Source organism: Astatotilapia calliptera, chromosome 13 (assembly GCF_900246225.1).
Source record: "Astatotilapia calliptera chromosome 13, fAstCal1.2, whole genome shotgun sequence".
Lineage (NCBI taxonomy): Eukaryota > Metazoa > Chordata > Actinopteri > Cichliformes > Cichlidae > Astatotilapia > Astatotilapia calliptera.
In genome coordinates, this window is record NC_039314.1 from 19051176 (window position 1) to 19067932 (window position 16757).

A 16757-nucleotide genomic window follows, 5' to 3' on the forward strand; every position below is an offset into this window, starting at 1 on the left:
TTAATGAGAACACTGAGAGTTCATTCAGTTATTCTCTCACAACATACATGAAGTCAAGTGTACAATAATACTTGTTATTGCATACACACTGGAGCTTTTTCTTTTTTTTTTTTTTAAACAAACTTACATTCATTTAAAAAAGAAAAAGAAAAAAGGAAGCCCAGGGTTTTAATCCGCAGCACTGGTGTATTTCCCTACTCATTGTGCTACTACAGTCAACACTTGGGAGAGGGTTTGGAGTGAACTGTCACACTGTTGAGACATCTTGATCCAGCACTGCTTAGCCATTAAACAGTTACATGAAATCATAATAATCTGCAGGCAAGGTAACATGTTTGTTTTGAGAATTGAGTTACAGTTTCTTAGAGAAACTCTGACACTTATATTATATTGCATCACACAAATATGAAAGGTTATGTGCACTGCTCCTTGGGTGCACTGATTTAGATACAATGTTTCCTTTGCTTTGAACAGAAACAGTAAGGCTAGATATAAGATTAACCTACAAATAAGCCATTTAGAAAATTGCTTTTGCTACCACCAGGAGAGGATTCTGTTCCCTGGTGGCACTACCATTGCCTAATAGCTGGATTTTTCTGATGTTTTTCTGCTAAACATTGCTGTATATGTAAGCAAAATCCAATGCTTAATATGTAAGTGCTGCTGGATTTTAACTCACAGTGACCTGCAAATTGATTAAACATATACAACAACAGTGGCTTGTTTCACTTTGCTCTCTCAGATGCAGCAGTGAAGTGATAATTTTCTCATCTTACTTGTGGATGACTCAACCATGGAGTGAATGTCTTTATTTCATTCTATTCACCCATCAGCAAATGCTGTTCTATCTGCAATAGCCTCTGCACACCATGGAAAGGATACGCTTAGCATGGTGTCATGGATTGACGGTCTTTTATAGCACTCACAGCGTGCAAGGCAATATTACTGCCAGTGTGGGTGAAGACTTGCTGGATGTGGTGCGATGTTTGCAGCAGGAAGGAGCGCTTTGTTATTTAGGAACTTCCCAAAGTAAGATGACAGACTCAGAAGCTAGATTGTTCATTAAACAGGCCAAATATTGAGGGCAATTGAGATGGATGGGTGCATGCGTCTAGTTTTGTCAGTTCAGTCTGTGGCGACAGGGGAAGAAGTCTGTCATTAAATTTCATTTCAACATGGCAGAGTATCACAATATGCCAATGCATGGAAAACTAGCCACATCCTGATTTGTGCATCAAATATTGATTGATTTGAGGTCTTTCCATCTATTTAGTTCCATGTGATGTTGTTTCAGTTCTCTTGATATTGATCTGTTTCTTTGATTATACTCTGATGTTTCTGTGACATAGGCAACCTTAGTGTGTGTCTTCACTTGGGACCTTTTACTATAAATTCAGCAACTAAACTTTGTGTTTTTTAGAACTATCTCTTTTTTTTTCAACATAATGAGGGAAGACTAATTTCAGACCACTCTGTTTTATTTATTTATTTTGGCCAGACCGATATCTTAGTCATAAAGCTTCTTCACTTCACACCACTTGACCACACATGGTCACAGTTTGCTTTTGTACATCAACTGACCTAGATACTCTGCAGAATGAAAGGCTGTGGTGAAGCCAGGAAGGACAAAGTCCTGTTTCTAGAGTGGGTTTAACACAAACTGGAACTGGAGGAGCACTGTCTGTATAGACATGCGGATAATGCCAGGATGAACAGGCGCCCTAAATGCTTTTCAGATGGAGATGACTTGGCAGAGGTGTTGCAACCCACACTGAGAGGGCAACACTGAGATGAGCTAAATTCTCAAGTGGAAAACATTTTATTCTCCATTTTCCTCCGCAGACTTCTTCTACATCCATCTCATAAATACATAATAAAAACTCTTAATAAAATCTTGATTGTAAGCAACTGGCCACGTCTGCTTGACAGTTGCTAGTAGTATATGTGGAATGATTATGTAATTGAGCAGAGGGAGTTTTATGCTTGATGACAGGAGATAGTGGTTTGATAGTCAGTCCACAGGGAGCATAACTATATCCTTTTTTATTCTCTGAATCTTTCTCTCTGGCACATCCGCCCCTCCACTCCTGTCATTAGCATCTAATGAAAATGGATGGTTGAGCCGAGGTGTTGACCTGCTCATTGTGGAGATGTGTGCAGAGATGCCTGTTTTCTTCAAGGACGCATGCACTTAAACACCTTGCTTAGATGCATGCATGGATGTGCTGAAAATCGAAAAACATGCACACAGAAATACTTGCAGAAATACAAGCACAAACACGTGCAGCTTGCTTTTTGATAAACTGATTTATTGGCAACAGCAACTCTGAAATTTTACACAACCACTGCTTGCATGTAAAGCTAACACTACGTAAAATGTCCCCAGTTTATCAGAAATGCCAATGAAATGTTTAATCAATAGAGTCAATAAATAATAAATTAATGCTATGTGTGGAACCTTGCGTATAATAGCCTCTTTAATGTCTTGCTGCTCAAACATAAAACAATCGAGGCCAATATCATGAAGTGTTCCTGGGTTTTCTCAATATGTGTATTTTCATTTCTGCTCACATGTGCACGACATAAATGATACTCTGATGTGTGTGTGAGCATGTGTGTATTCCTTATGTAGGGCAAATGTTGCTAAGAGAGAGTTCTGAATTTTTTATGCGAGCCTAAAACAGCTCTGGTTCACAGCCACTCGGTATGAGGAGGGAACATTATCTCTCATCAGCTCGAGCTTTGTGTGTGTTTGTGTCTTCGTATGTGTGTGTGACTATGTATGTGAAATCTCTATCTATCTATCTATCTATCTATCTATCTATCTATCTATCTATCTATCTATCTATCTATCTATCTATCTATCTATCTATCTATCTATCTATCTATCTATCTATCTATCTATCTATCTATCTATCTATCTATCTATCAACTGAGGGTGAAATGAAATAAATGGTTAATATTACATAAGTTTTGCAGTATACTGAAGCCTGATCTTGTCTCTGTTGTGCTGTATCTGACAGCTGAGGCACCAGCTCACTCTTATTTACATCTAAGCTGCCGATGGGTATCCAGTAATTGTTCTTCCAGCAGCCAGTTTGGCTTCTATTGCTGTGCAGAGCCGCCAAGTCTCTACTGTATTTTTCTGTCTTTTTTCTAACATTAAGCACATGCAGCTCTCACTTTTTTTAACCTTTAGCCGATAAATTTTATACTCTGCTGCCTGTGTCTCTGCCTATGTTAAGACTGTGTCACTTAAAAAGTAATTAGCATTTAGTAAAACGTGGTGGTTTTTGCAAGGTTACTGCAACACAGTAAAAGGACTTTTATATTGGGCTCCAAGAACATCCGTTGGATGCTTATCTGCGTTCTGTTTTATGTATAGTTCAGATCATCACACAACAGAGTCATACCACTGGTTTCATATCACATAACCAAATACTACATGATGTGTCACGGTTATATTTTTGATCAACATTTATGTAGCAAATACCAAACTGTGCTTTTCTGTTTTAGACCACTTCCAAAATAGCGTTAGCCTATAACAGATGATAAAATTGCTTTTCTTGTCAAATAATAGTTACATCAAAAATTATTGTGAATATTTCTTTACAAGTGTATTTATGCACTTTCTCACTGTTTTATGCTTCAGAGATTTCTGTCATTTACACTTTGCGATAGCGCGTTGATGCCGCACTGCACTTAGTGAGCCTCGGTGGTGAAGTAAAGAACAAACAGAAATGACAAATAGGGCAAAGATATTAGTGCGTGCTATCGATTTGTCAATTGATTAAGTGCTTGTATACGAGAGATCATTTTGCAAGAACAAGACAATCCTTCTGTTCTGCATCACAGCACCACAATAGTAATAGAGCAGTGTTACATGATGCAGAACTGCATCCATTATTAACCCTCTCGAGGTGTTGGCCACTGTTTTTATGTTACTGGTGTCTCAGATGTGTCGAACAGGAACAAAATCAGGAGCATAATATCCAACAAAGTGACTGATGAGTATGCATGATGCTTTGGATAATTTCAAATACTACATGTAAAACACATTTAGATTTTTTTTTTCAACAATAGGTGTGTTTTATCAGGTCTATCTGATTTCTTCAAAATTATAACCCAGAGTGCCAGGTAACAAACAAAGGCATACATATTAAAATTTGGTTTAGATGGCTGAAAATTCATTTCCTGCCTGGAACGCATTTTTCAATTTCATTCTAAGCTGCATGTGTTAAACCTGCCCTATATCAGCATGCCCTGTTATCAATACAATTTCCCAACCATCCTACATTGTTCATGAGTCATAAAGCAGAGGGAACTGAATACATTTTCAGCATTTTCTCACTTAAGAGCTAGATTGAAGGGTTCTTATACTGCCTGTCTCTCTCAGGCTGCAATCAAAAGATCACTAAGACCGGGGAACGAGCGAAGGGGGGGGGGGGGGGGGGGGGGGGGGTGAGGGGGGATGATCTATAATTGCCAGATCAGAGAGAAATCTTTGTGTGTGAAGTAGGGCTCTTCGTATGTCAGCTTGCCAACCAGGCAATTTCTCTTCCTGTGTTTGAAAACACATGTTCTTTTTTCCAAAAATTGTTGAGGAAACGTGTGGGTGTTTGGCCCCCACTTTAGGGGGGAGAAATGACATTTATGGCTTTGTATATCAAACTAATCAATTCTCCTGTATTTGCTGAAGTCTGTAAATAAAAGGTAATTACAGGTGCTGGCAGTTGCTACAGTTGGTGGTAGAGTAGTTTTATTATCTTATTGTCCAACCGGAAGCTAATCCACAAAGCCATGTTGTGGATGGTGAAACCTCCTACTGTACATCCAACAAACACCAGAAGTAACTGCTGGATTATCTGAATAGTTCATTCTCCCTAAGCAAACTTTTGTTTGTTAAGGAGACGTGTCATAAATAATCACAAAGGCGCACAGAGGATATATATCCATATTGGTGGCAATATCACGGCTTGTATTTTGTCTCTTATGCCATACGAGTTCTCATAAAAGTTCTTTGCAACTGGTCAACATTTTTAGTTATTAAACTGGTCCATATAATAATGTTGATAATATTGAAAAAATCCTGAAAAGGCTTGAAAAGGATAAATGGCAAAGAGGAATAGGAAAGAACTGAGGAAGGATGGATGGATTTGTGAGGCAGAAGCTGTTTGATAACATCCTCGAACAGAGAGTGACACAGAATCACATAGGCACCTCTACAACAGAGGACTCTCAAGGTGGTGGACTTTCCCACCCTCCAGAATCCCCTGAAGCAGACATTAATCTGGTAGAGACCATGATGGTCCCAAGCCTGGTGAGTTCAAGCTGTTGGCTCCAGCCCCAGTATTGCCCACAACCAGAGCTCAGAGGCAATGTAAGTGTAAGAGAGAAGCCAAATGAGCTGAAGGACCATCGTACCATTTGGAACCATTGCTGAGCCAAATTATACGAGGCTCTGGAGGGAAAGATTTAAGTTCAGTGGTGCTTCCATAGCTGGTTGATAGCACAAATTCACACCATTGTGGCAAAATTGAAAAATAAGCAATGTAAACTAATGAAGAGTTTAATTTTTTAGGCTGGTAGGGTGCCTAATTGGGATTAGTGGACATGGAGATTTATTTTCATATAAATATTTAATGTAAATGTAATGAAATATTTGACTCTGTGTCAGCAGTGGCTTTGTGAGGCTCATAACAAGTCATTTCAAAGCATGAAATGATGATATTTATGAATTGTATCAATGTCATATCATTTAGAGTTAAAAAGTAGCGTGTGATGCCTCTTGAATGACGTACTTTGTTTTAGTCAAAGCTACAAACTAAGGCTTTTTTGAAATCATGAAATTGCTTTGCAATATAAAGTAATACTGGGTTTAAGCTTTGTACTTGCCTGTTCTAATAAACAAAACACTAAAAGCAAAAAAATGTCAGTAATAAAAAATGAGACTGGGTACACTGTGTGAAATGCACAAACTCACTTTTCTGGGAGGATTTAGAGTGAGGATGTTAGATTTTTACAATCTTTACAATCTCAGCTAAAGAAAGCCAATCTTTTCCAGAAAATCAATCTTCTCATTTTACTTTGGCAACAAAGAAACTTTTGCTTTTGGTGTAGGTGACCTGGCTGAGGGCACAGAATGTTCCTGGGTGTCCAATATCAAAGGTCTATATTTCTTACAACCTTAAACCATCCAAATCAGAGTTTTTGGCACTGTAGAGAAAGGCTGCTAGTCAGCATGAATAGCTATCACATATAAATTAAAAAAGATATTATTGCAATCACAAAGCTGTATTTGCTACCTAACATTTAATTTGATGCGAGGTGATGGTTTTTAAAGCACTGCAAAGATCAGTGAGCAGAAACTTAGGCCCATCTTGCTCTAAGCGGTCCTCTCTGTATACGTCTGCCACAGCTGGAGTCTTTAGGCCTGTCTGTTAGGGTTATATAATGGTCCAAGGAAGCCTGGGCATTAAGATAGCGGTTGACTCAGGCAGTGCTTCTGTCTCGTCATTTAATTCCAGCTCAACATTTAGATACAGATTACAGGAGTGCCCCAGAGTTGTAAATTAATTCACTGCCATCTCTGGTGTGATGGGTTTAATGGGGCCAGAGAGAAAATAAAAACAGAAGGCTAAAATGTAGGACATAACAATGAAGCTGACATCTGAATTCTTTGATTTCGCTACAGTCACAGTGTGTCTGTCTGTCCATCTGAAACCTCTGCATGTCCGTCCTTTCTTCTTGTTTGTATTTGTGCCCCTCCTCTCTCGACCCTCCATCGCTACAAACACCATCTGTAAACGGTTTCCATGCAGTCTCTACTTCTAACGCACTCACCGGTTGTTTCTGCTGAAGGCTCACTCCTTCCCACTCACCGTCTACTATGTATAAATTCCCAGATTGCATCTCTGATGTATAAAAGCTGGTTATATATTTTGCTCTAAAATCTCTTAACTGTGAGATGCATTTAGTGTACAATACTTGATGATTCATTATCAACCGATTAAGGGCAGGGCTACTGCATTTTCTTTATTTCCTGTTGTTTTAAACGACAGATAACACAGAGTAGTTGTTTTATAATATGCTAGTTTATTTTTTGTGGTTTGGATATAGTTTTGGGACTTTATCATTTTTCTGGACATCATATTTATTATGTGATACTTGAACCGGAACACCATTAACTAATTACTCTTAGCTGCTTTTTTTTGTAAATGTCATTGTGTCCCAAATCACCCACTAAAGTATTCAGCAGAAACATAATAAAATCATGTGAGGAATGCTATTTTCAAACAGTATATACTTCATAGCAGCCTCAAATCATTGCCAAAGCAAAAATCATATTTGCTCATCAAGAGAGTTAAAAAGTAAACAGAAACAAGAACATATTTTCTGTATTACCTTACTTCTCTACTGTGTATTTTGGCAGCTTGAAGTCAAAGTGAAGGCGGTCTTCAAAAATATTCTTGCACTTTCTCTGTCTTCTCTGTCTGTGTAAACTTGTGAAAACATTTCTCTCAGTCCCAACTTTTTTTTTTTTATATCCCAGTTTCCATCACTGTCTCTGGCTCTGGTGTTCACACTTTGCCCTCTCATTTCTGTTTCTTTCATTCCCATCTCCCCCTTCTGTCTCCCCTCCCACTCTCATGCCCTCTTTTGTTCAGATTCAGGTCTTTGATGTTTCTCATATACTCCACCATTTCAAACTAAGTTTCTATCTTTGTCTTTCTCATACGGTCCCTGACACACATGTGCACTCTCACCCCTTGTCCACCGACAGCACCGCACGTAAAACATCCCTCCACCTCTGCCTCTCTGTCCCCTTCTCTTACATCCCTCGCCTCTCTTTGAAGTCATCTGAACCCTAGTCAGAGCCCAAGCCAATCCAGTCAGCTTTTATCCTCACAAAGAGAAAAAGAGAGAAATGTATTTAGACCCTGGTGGAGCACAGTCATCGCTCCTCCTGTGTGAAGTGATTCACTCGTGACTCATAGCTTTATTGGGAACTCTCTCTAAACAAACAACCATTGGATGTGGCATTTTCATCCAAATTGACTGGAACTGTAACTGAGAGTGCCGGTCTGATTGTCCCCCTGCAGCTTGGTGCCCCTCTCAACAATAAGGAGTCGTTCTCCCAGAAGCGGTCATGTCTCAGTGATTAGCTTGCTATGACTGAGTGCCAGTGCGCAAATCCAATAATAAAAGTCAAGCAGCAATTGTTCCAAAGGGTACATAGTCATATATTTGAGACATACATTTTAATTCGCCTAACAGACAGGAACACACCTTAGTTTAAAGCTGCGCAGATCTGAGCTCATCAGACACACACACACTCCCTAAGCTCGCAGGTGTTTGCACGCTGAGAAGCTTCCACCTGCAACCTCGTGATGCTTCCAGCGTCACATCATTAGTTCAGCTTAGCAGGCACAGTTATCCACAGCACAGCCTAGTCTACAAAGCTCCGGCGCCATCTTGACTCAAGCTGCTGATGTTTTTTGGTTTTTTTTTTACATTTCTGTAAAAAGTAACCAACTAATGATTTGCATCTGTGTTGTGTATTTTAAACTTTTACCTTATAGCCAACATATCACAACTGCCATCATGTGACACACCAATACTTTGCTCAGTCCTCAGCTTTCCTAGCATTATGTAGTTATATGTGAGGTTTAATAAACTTAGCCTACTGGCCATACATATTTTATCAAATTGTAGATGCACTTCAAGTAATTATCCAGCTACAAAATATTAGGCGGCAAATTACAATCTACATGCAAGAAAACTGCCCCTATTAGTTTTGTAATAACAGCATATTTTCTAATAACAGTAATGTAAACAATAATAATCTAAGAAATTCTAAGAGTGCTGCCGATTGAAATGCATATGAATGTGCACATTTCGATTTACCTTTTATTTGAGCTATTTTAGCCAAGCAGAATGAATTTCTGGTTGTCAGTGGTGGTCTGAAGGTCTACCACATACTCAGTGAAATTTCTTAATAACTATTTAATGGATGACATTAAATTTTGAGCAAAAAATAATGATGTTTTCATTAAATTCAGGTTTACCCTCACTGATCTACCTGTGTTTAGTTGTCAAATAGTGTCTGCTAGTGTGCTGATAGCATCTGGGTTAAAGCACAGGTTCACACCGCTTCTAAAGCAATGCTACACTTTGTTCTTTCTACACCTTATATTACCAACTAACTTACTAACCAACACCCAATTTCTTCCATTAGGCATTCCTATCTGGATCATCATCATTTTAATAATTTGATTCTTAGACACTGACCCCTAACAGTGTCTCATCTGCTAATTGAGATGACGTTCCTGGACAATGCTCTGGGAATTGATGTGCTTTCTCCTGCCCTCTGTTTTGTTTCTGCTGTGGTAGCTAGTGGCTGTTCAGATCAGATCCCCATGACAACCACACCAGCAGTCTGTCAAATGCTATTATCTCGAGCACTTCAACAATGTGTCCAGCGCAAAGTGACAGGACATGAGTTTGTATGTGTGTGTATGTTTGCTTTTCGGTGCCTTTGCCAGTCCACGTGTACGGGCAAAACATTCATACACTTTTAGAGTCCTGCACAGTCCATGAAAGCCTGCAGTGTTGTTTGTGTATCAGCTGCATTTTTCACCAAAATCCTTTCCTTTTGTGAGTACATGAATAAAAGGGGGACAATAGACGCAACTGAGTACATTTTTTTCAAGAGCATGACTAGCATACTTTTATTTTCTGCCACTTATAGTTAAAACTCTGCTACATTTCTGTAGTAAATATTATAACTTGTGTTTTACTGGATTACATTTAGCTGAAAATCTGTCCATGCAGTTATGTAATTGTAAAGTTCATGGCAGCTAAGGGCCATACAATGCACCTAAATATAACAGCAATTCAGCTCAATTTACGCTGTTTTTCTTTTTAACATATGTTCAGAAATCAGTGTTTTTATAAAGAAATAGATCCTGCTGACTGCCTGCACATGGAGCAAGGCGATTGCCATGTAATTTGGTAGCTTATTTGATTTTTCTTTAAAAGAAGACAGTGCATTTAGTGTTTTTCATTCAGCTTTTTTATGTGTGTCAGCCTTTATTTTATGTATCTCTGCATGTCATCGTTCAGTCTTTAGGTTAAACGTGTAATTTTATATGCACCATGTGGTAACAAACTAATTTACATGTTAAGCAAACAATTTACTAGCTACACAAAAGCAGTTAAGTCAATATAAGTGAAGATCATTTACACTTAGCAACAATAACTATTCACCAAAGCCCTGTCATAATCTTATGATGCAGAACTGTTATTTGCCCCCAACAGACGTGAGTGATTTCATAACAAATTGACGTCTCACAATAACACGGATTTCTGTTCACCAACTAATAACTTGAAAGTAATAATAGATGCATTATGCTTATTTTGTACATATGCATTGACTAATGGCAATATATTTTGCAAACCTCTAGAATATTAGCTCCAGCTCCTTTCAGGTCCCCACTTGAGACCACGGTTGTAAAGGAATTAGATTTAGATGTGTATGGTTATTATGTCACAGCTAATAACCAGTCAGATTGCTTGATTCAATTAATGATTTGGACTGGCCTTTATCTCAGGCGTTCTCTCGCTCTCCTTCACACACGCTACACATTGGACCATGTACATGTTGATGACAAGCCATGAATAAGGCAATGGAAGAGTTTGAAATTGATACCATAAGAACAGCTACTAAAAATCTCTAACTCGTTTGAATCCCAGTGACCTTAATCTCAAGGTCAGAGGTCGCATTTTCTAAAAATCTTGTGAATGTGATAACTCAAGAAGGACGTCATCTAGGATTTTCAATTTACTAAAATCGTGAATGAATTTGAATCTCAGTGACCTTGATGTTAAGGTCAGAGGTCAGAGGTTACGTTTTCTGAAAATCTTGTGAATGTGATAAATGAAAACAAGACGATGTAGGACTTTTTCACTGGTACCATAGGTGTGATTACTAGGAGGCTGATAGGTAGCACTGGCGGTCGCATGTATTTTAAAAAGATCTATTGCATGCTGTTATTGCTACTTTTTCTTGATAAAAGCAGCAATAACAGCATCCTTTCTCCTTTACTGATAACAGAACACAGCGTATATCATTTTTTCTCTTTTTCACACAGTCTGTGAATCAGTGTTTACATATTGACATAACAATGTCTGTGCTGGACAAAAGAGAATTTTTTTTATTATAACTTTAAGCGGAAGGAAAAAAGACCAGGTCAGATTTAACAAGGCATTTGGATATCAAGGGAACTGTTCCTTGCACTGGACTGACTTGATTTGTTGATGTTTAGCTTGCCTTAGCCTGTGCCACTGGAGCCTAGTGTGTACATGAATAAGCTGGTATTGGAACAAGTGAGAGGATATGTCAGGGTGTGGATGACAAGGTTTGGCATTAAGGCAGCTGTCCTGCATGAATGTATCAACTGAGGCATTTTTTTCTGTGTTCTTGTTTGCAGCATCCCTTTTCGTGCACTTATCTGAAAACTTGACTACATCAACGCCAATTCTCATACATTACCTGGCAGTGGTAAAGTTTTAATGTTACCTCATTTTGATTCTTTGATTTCTTTGGATTCGTTTAGGTTCCACAGCATATCTCTTTCTGCCTGTCCACACTAATGGTTTGTACCTGATGATAGCTTGAAATCCTCAACAAAGCCTATCATCTACAATCTTCATTGCTTAATAGTTCAAGTGTTGCTTGCGTCAAACAGTCTGCCCTTATTGGTTTATTGCCTATCCTGACTGGTGTGTCCTCTGAAGTGTGGATGTGTGTGTCCTGTCAGACACCCAGCCCTTGTCTTGTCTCTGTTCTGCAGACAGGAGAAGGCAGAAGAATGTCAGCCTGCCAGTATCCAGCTGCTTCTCTCTTATTGGTATTCGAGGCACATAGAGCCGTCCTGAGTGTCTGTTGCACGTGCCAAGGAGGAATGTGGGAAATGAGGGGATAGAGGGAGAGGGGGTGATGCCTCTTCTCTCTCATGTTATCTAGACCTAAAAATAGAAAGCATCCTCCCTTCTTTTCTATTCCCAGCGCAGTTCTGTTTCCATACCCAGCCTCCCTTCCTGCTTCCCCTTCTCTGTTTTTCTCTCATCCCTTTCCTCTTTTTTTCCCCTTGTCCTTCTGTTTAGTCTAAACATGATCCCTGGAGCTCAGACTCCATAAGTGGACCCTGTTAATGGCTTTCCTTGATGAAGAAGGGGCGATTTCATTTAACACGACCAAATTCTCATGGCCAGACCGTCCTGTTTAATCGTCAAAATTAAAAGCAAGATTATTAAATGCACCTAAGTATGAATTTTCTTATTGCCAAGAATTGCTAATTTTTTACCACAAAGAAGTGCTGGAATCACAGCAACGTCTAGTAAAACCTATTGTAAACCAATTTAAAAGCTATTGTTATTATTTTACCAAAACATAGCTTTGTATATGTAATTGTGTTAGGCTGATCAGTAATGCTTTAGTCTTGGAAAACTTTTGCACAGTCAATCTGAAAGTAATGCAGCTTTCTTCTTCATTTATCTGCTAATTTATGATAGCACACAGTTGCTGTTTAAGTGATGAAATCATGGTAGGTGGGCAGGAGGGATATTGGGTTTCAGTGGATTATGTTCTAGCACATGCCTAACCTTGGCTTAGTCATCGCGCCCACTGCCCGCCCACTAAGAAGATGAGAGTGAGAGAGAGACAGTAAGAGTGCGAGTTAGAGAGAGAGCGAGGCCTTGCCCCGGAACACTATCCCACCACCATCCAGGAACACCGTGTTGTAGTAGATTCAGAGACAAACAGAAAGAAAACTGAGTAAACTGAATAGTACAGAAAAGTGAAGACGGTTGAGCTAATAACTCAAAAGCAACGCATAACAGTGATGAGATTAAGGAAAACATTAACTAGAGTAAAAACTGAAGTAATACTGCACTGGTGTGTAACCCTGGGGTCAGTTCTACTGGAAAAATGCTGAAGCTTAAGTTTGTCGCTTATGAGCAAATAAAAGTGCAAGCTGTTTTATAGTAAGGTCGCCACTAACTGACCGAGATGTTACGCCAGCCTACAACAAAATCAATACTACCACTAATGCTAAAATTAGCATGCTGCTATAATTACTACGGTGGCTGCCAGTGTAACTTTATTCACTACTACAGCAAAAAAACAAGATACAGGGAATCACTTTGTAGCTTTTTATTGCATTAAATGTTATTTTAACGGACAATTAGTAAAGGTACTGTAGCATAACTTCCCAACTTTCTCAGTTTAGAAGTATACTGATGTCTACATGAAGGATATTAGCCAAAAACAGCAAATTTGCAGGTAGTAATGCTAAAACACTGAGCTGCACAGCTGATAATCGTCTGATGTTTATACTGATTTGAACTCCTTTAATATAAATATGTTTATTTAACTGTGACAGATAAGTAGAGACAGTTATAATAATAACACATCATTAGAAATATTGGTAAAGTTCCTTGTATGGTTTTATGCTTAGATACTGTAATAACTTCTGAATTATTTGATTTTAAGCTAACAACCTTAAAATCAACAACAGTCACATCCTTCAAGCATCAGTTACAGCAATGGTAAAATTAAAAATTTATATTTCATTGTGAAAAAGTCATGACATGGAACTTTAGTGTGCCCTGAAACCTAAGTATGTATTGTGGTCTTTCTGGAATTTTACATTATTCTAAAAATGTGCTCTGTTTACTTAAAGCATGAGATGGCAGAAACCCTGCTGGCGGACAAAGGACTGCATTAAGTGTAGCAATGTCAAAGGAAGAAAGGCATCACTGGCTGCTTGTCTCTTATCCCTCATTCAATGTGCATCTCTTTCTCTCTAGTAGATGGTCGTCGCTTCGGGAGGGAGATGTTGAGGAGTCAAGGAAAATACTAAAGATCTTTCTATAGCCATATGCAAGAGACAGTTTTTGGGAAGGAAAGAGGCCATGACTTGTAAACACACAGAAGTAAGAAGTAAAACACTGTAGAAGTAAATGAAAATACTTTGCAGAAGGGAATTATGAATGCAAGTGTCAGCTGGCAACCATCTGGAAAGCATTCAAATTTAAATCTTGATAATACCATCTGTCCATCAAACCAGATGACAAAACAGAAACGGGTGCTTCTGTTGCTGTATAGGAATGCTTTGGCTATGAGTTTTACACTTCCAGTAAGGAAGGAAAGAGTGAAGAAGTAGTACATTAAATAGATTTGATGATATAGACAGATGGTCATGCTTTTATTAAACAAAATGCCTGTGCTACTTTAGTTTCATGGAATGGCAACTTTAACAGGTAGACCAAATTTCTTAACCCTCCAAAATTATGCATATTATTACTTTTTAAAATTATCCACACTTTTACTTTGCTCAGTGTGGCCATGGATAGATTAGCTTGACAAATAACAAAAAGGTTACAGCGTACACCATGCGATTCGCAATTCTCTCTTTCACTCAAAGACCTCCTACACCTGATTAGAGGAAAGCACCACTTACTGTGATGTTATTTAAACCTGGGAATATCTACTGAAGTTGGTTTCTGAGTATCCTACAGTGTTTCCCTTGGGTCGAGTGCTTTGGGACGTGGGTTCTTGGCGGTGGCATTTTCTTCCTGTGCCTGCATGAGTTCTCTCCAGTTGCTCCAGTTTCCTCCCACACTTCAAAGACGTGTTAGGTTAATTGGTGATTCTAAATTAGCTGTAGGTGTGGATGTCAGCATGAGTGTTTGTTTGTCTCTGTATGTGAGCCTGACTTTGGACTGGCAGCCTGTCCTGGGAGTACCCCTACCTGTCATCTAATGCTGAGATGTGCTCCAGCCACCTGCCACCCAAGGTGGATAAGCAAAGGGATACATGATGTAAGCAACACTTGTTCATTTTGTGAGTAAAAAGAATGAAATGACACCTCAAAAGCACCTTTTATTGGAGTTTTGGAAGCCAACTATAAGAAAAAGGCTATATTAAAATTGATTTGTAGTACACCCCTCACATGTTAACCATTGTGTGTAGATGTCATCATGATGGCAAGACATATAAATAATAATGGCTTGATTGCTTAAGTTGTGGGTGTGACACTAAAGTGGTCCTAAAACATGCTATTTTCTTTTTGCACGTTTTCCAGTCTTGTCAAGAAAAAAGTGATTTAAGCTATTTTAAAACAAACTCGAAGGTTTGCTGAGAAGATGTTTGTCATTTAGAACATGAAATAAATCATACAAAGTGGACTTGCAGTCACTCCTTGAATGGATTAAAGCAGGATTTATGCACTGTCTGATGCATGTCAAATGGCTGGATCGTGCCAGAACGCCCCCCTCCCTTTGCTCGCCCCCCTGTGTCGCATAGTGGGTGTCTGTGTCACCCATTATCTGTAAACTTCTGTAATTGACAATTCAATTCACTCCCACTTCATGGCATAATTCACCACTTGGGTAGTTGTGAGGGAAAAAAAAGAAAATCAGAAAATACCTTTTATCCTAGCTTTCATTTTTCATTTATTTTAAACAGTTGGCTTTTCTTTTTTCACTTTTCATTACCCAAAGCAACATTATCAGTGCAAATGAAATTCTTCACAGTTGTTTTTAATTGATATGCAAATATAACATTAGAGAGAAACATTAGAAAAGTTGACTGTGCGGTAAAGTTTCTTTAGTTTTGACCTTTTCTGTTACTGCATATTCAAATGTGTTTCTGCGAACAGGGACGTCCTGCCTGTGGTTTCACATGGTTATGCTGATGTGCAGGTGGTGGTAACATGCTTGCATACGACAATGCACCTGCAAGACACAGAAGAGGAAGGCAGCTAGCTAGTAACCTTGTAAACAATAGTAAAAAAAACCCCAAAACCAACCTATATAGTAAATATGGACCTGCAGAGTTCAACACGCTTATTAAACTTTAAGTACCCTAACACATGCACACATTTTGCTTTCACTCTACACTCAAGATCACTCTGCAGGGCACATTTAAGCATGGCACAATGCAGAATTCAAGTGATTTGATTTAGTTCAATCCACTGAGTCATAATGAATTATTCACAGTGTTATCCTTTTAAACAAAATTTGGCTTACTACTAGCGCTCTGAACAGAAAAGGTACTATATTTAAGCACACAGAAGCCATCACAGCACGCCACTCAGGTAGCCTTAAGTCGATAACACCACATAGGGAATCAAAGATCTGCTTGTTTGCTTGCAAACAACAGTCTCACTTTCATCCATTAGCAAATCAAACTAAATCAGATCAAGCCGTTAAAAGGCTCCCTGTCGCACCCCAAGGAGCATTTCAATACTCAGGTGAAATCTTTGTGTACAACAACCATTTGTAAACACCCAAACAAATCAAAGTATGTTTTAAGAAAGCTGTCTGTGCGTCACTGTCGACCAGAGTTTGCTCATGATAATACTGCCGCTGTAAAGACGAGCTTTCACAATGGCCCGAGGTTTTTCTTATCACGGTTCTCATAATGGAAAAAAATGGACAAAGCTGTACACCACCAAATGGCACATTTTGATACACATTAATATTAGAAGTGACAACAGAAACCGAGCAGGAATAATTCTCGTTTCATTTCATAAACACTGCAACAGCAAATGGCAATGCATTTTGCTCTGAGCTTGGCATCCTCCACTTCTCTGCATTGTGTGTTCTGCTGATTTTATTGCCGATAATACACAGCGAAGAATAAAGAAGGCAGAGGAGACAAATGTTCAGCGCTAGAGAACATTCGAAAG

General features: G+C 38.8%; 1 protein-coding gene across 2 annotated transcripts in view; it reads left to right on the top strand.

Moving 5' to 3' along the window:
- Positions 1 to 16757, top strand: part of rgs7a (regulator of G protein signaling 7a) — a 50763-nt gene that overhangs the window by 1404 nt on the left and 32602 nt on the right. The window lies entirely within an intron of this gene.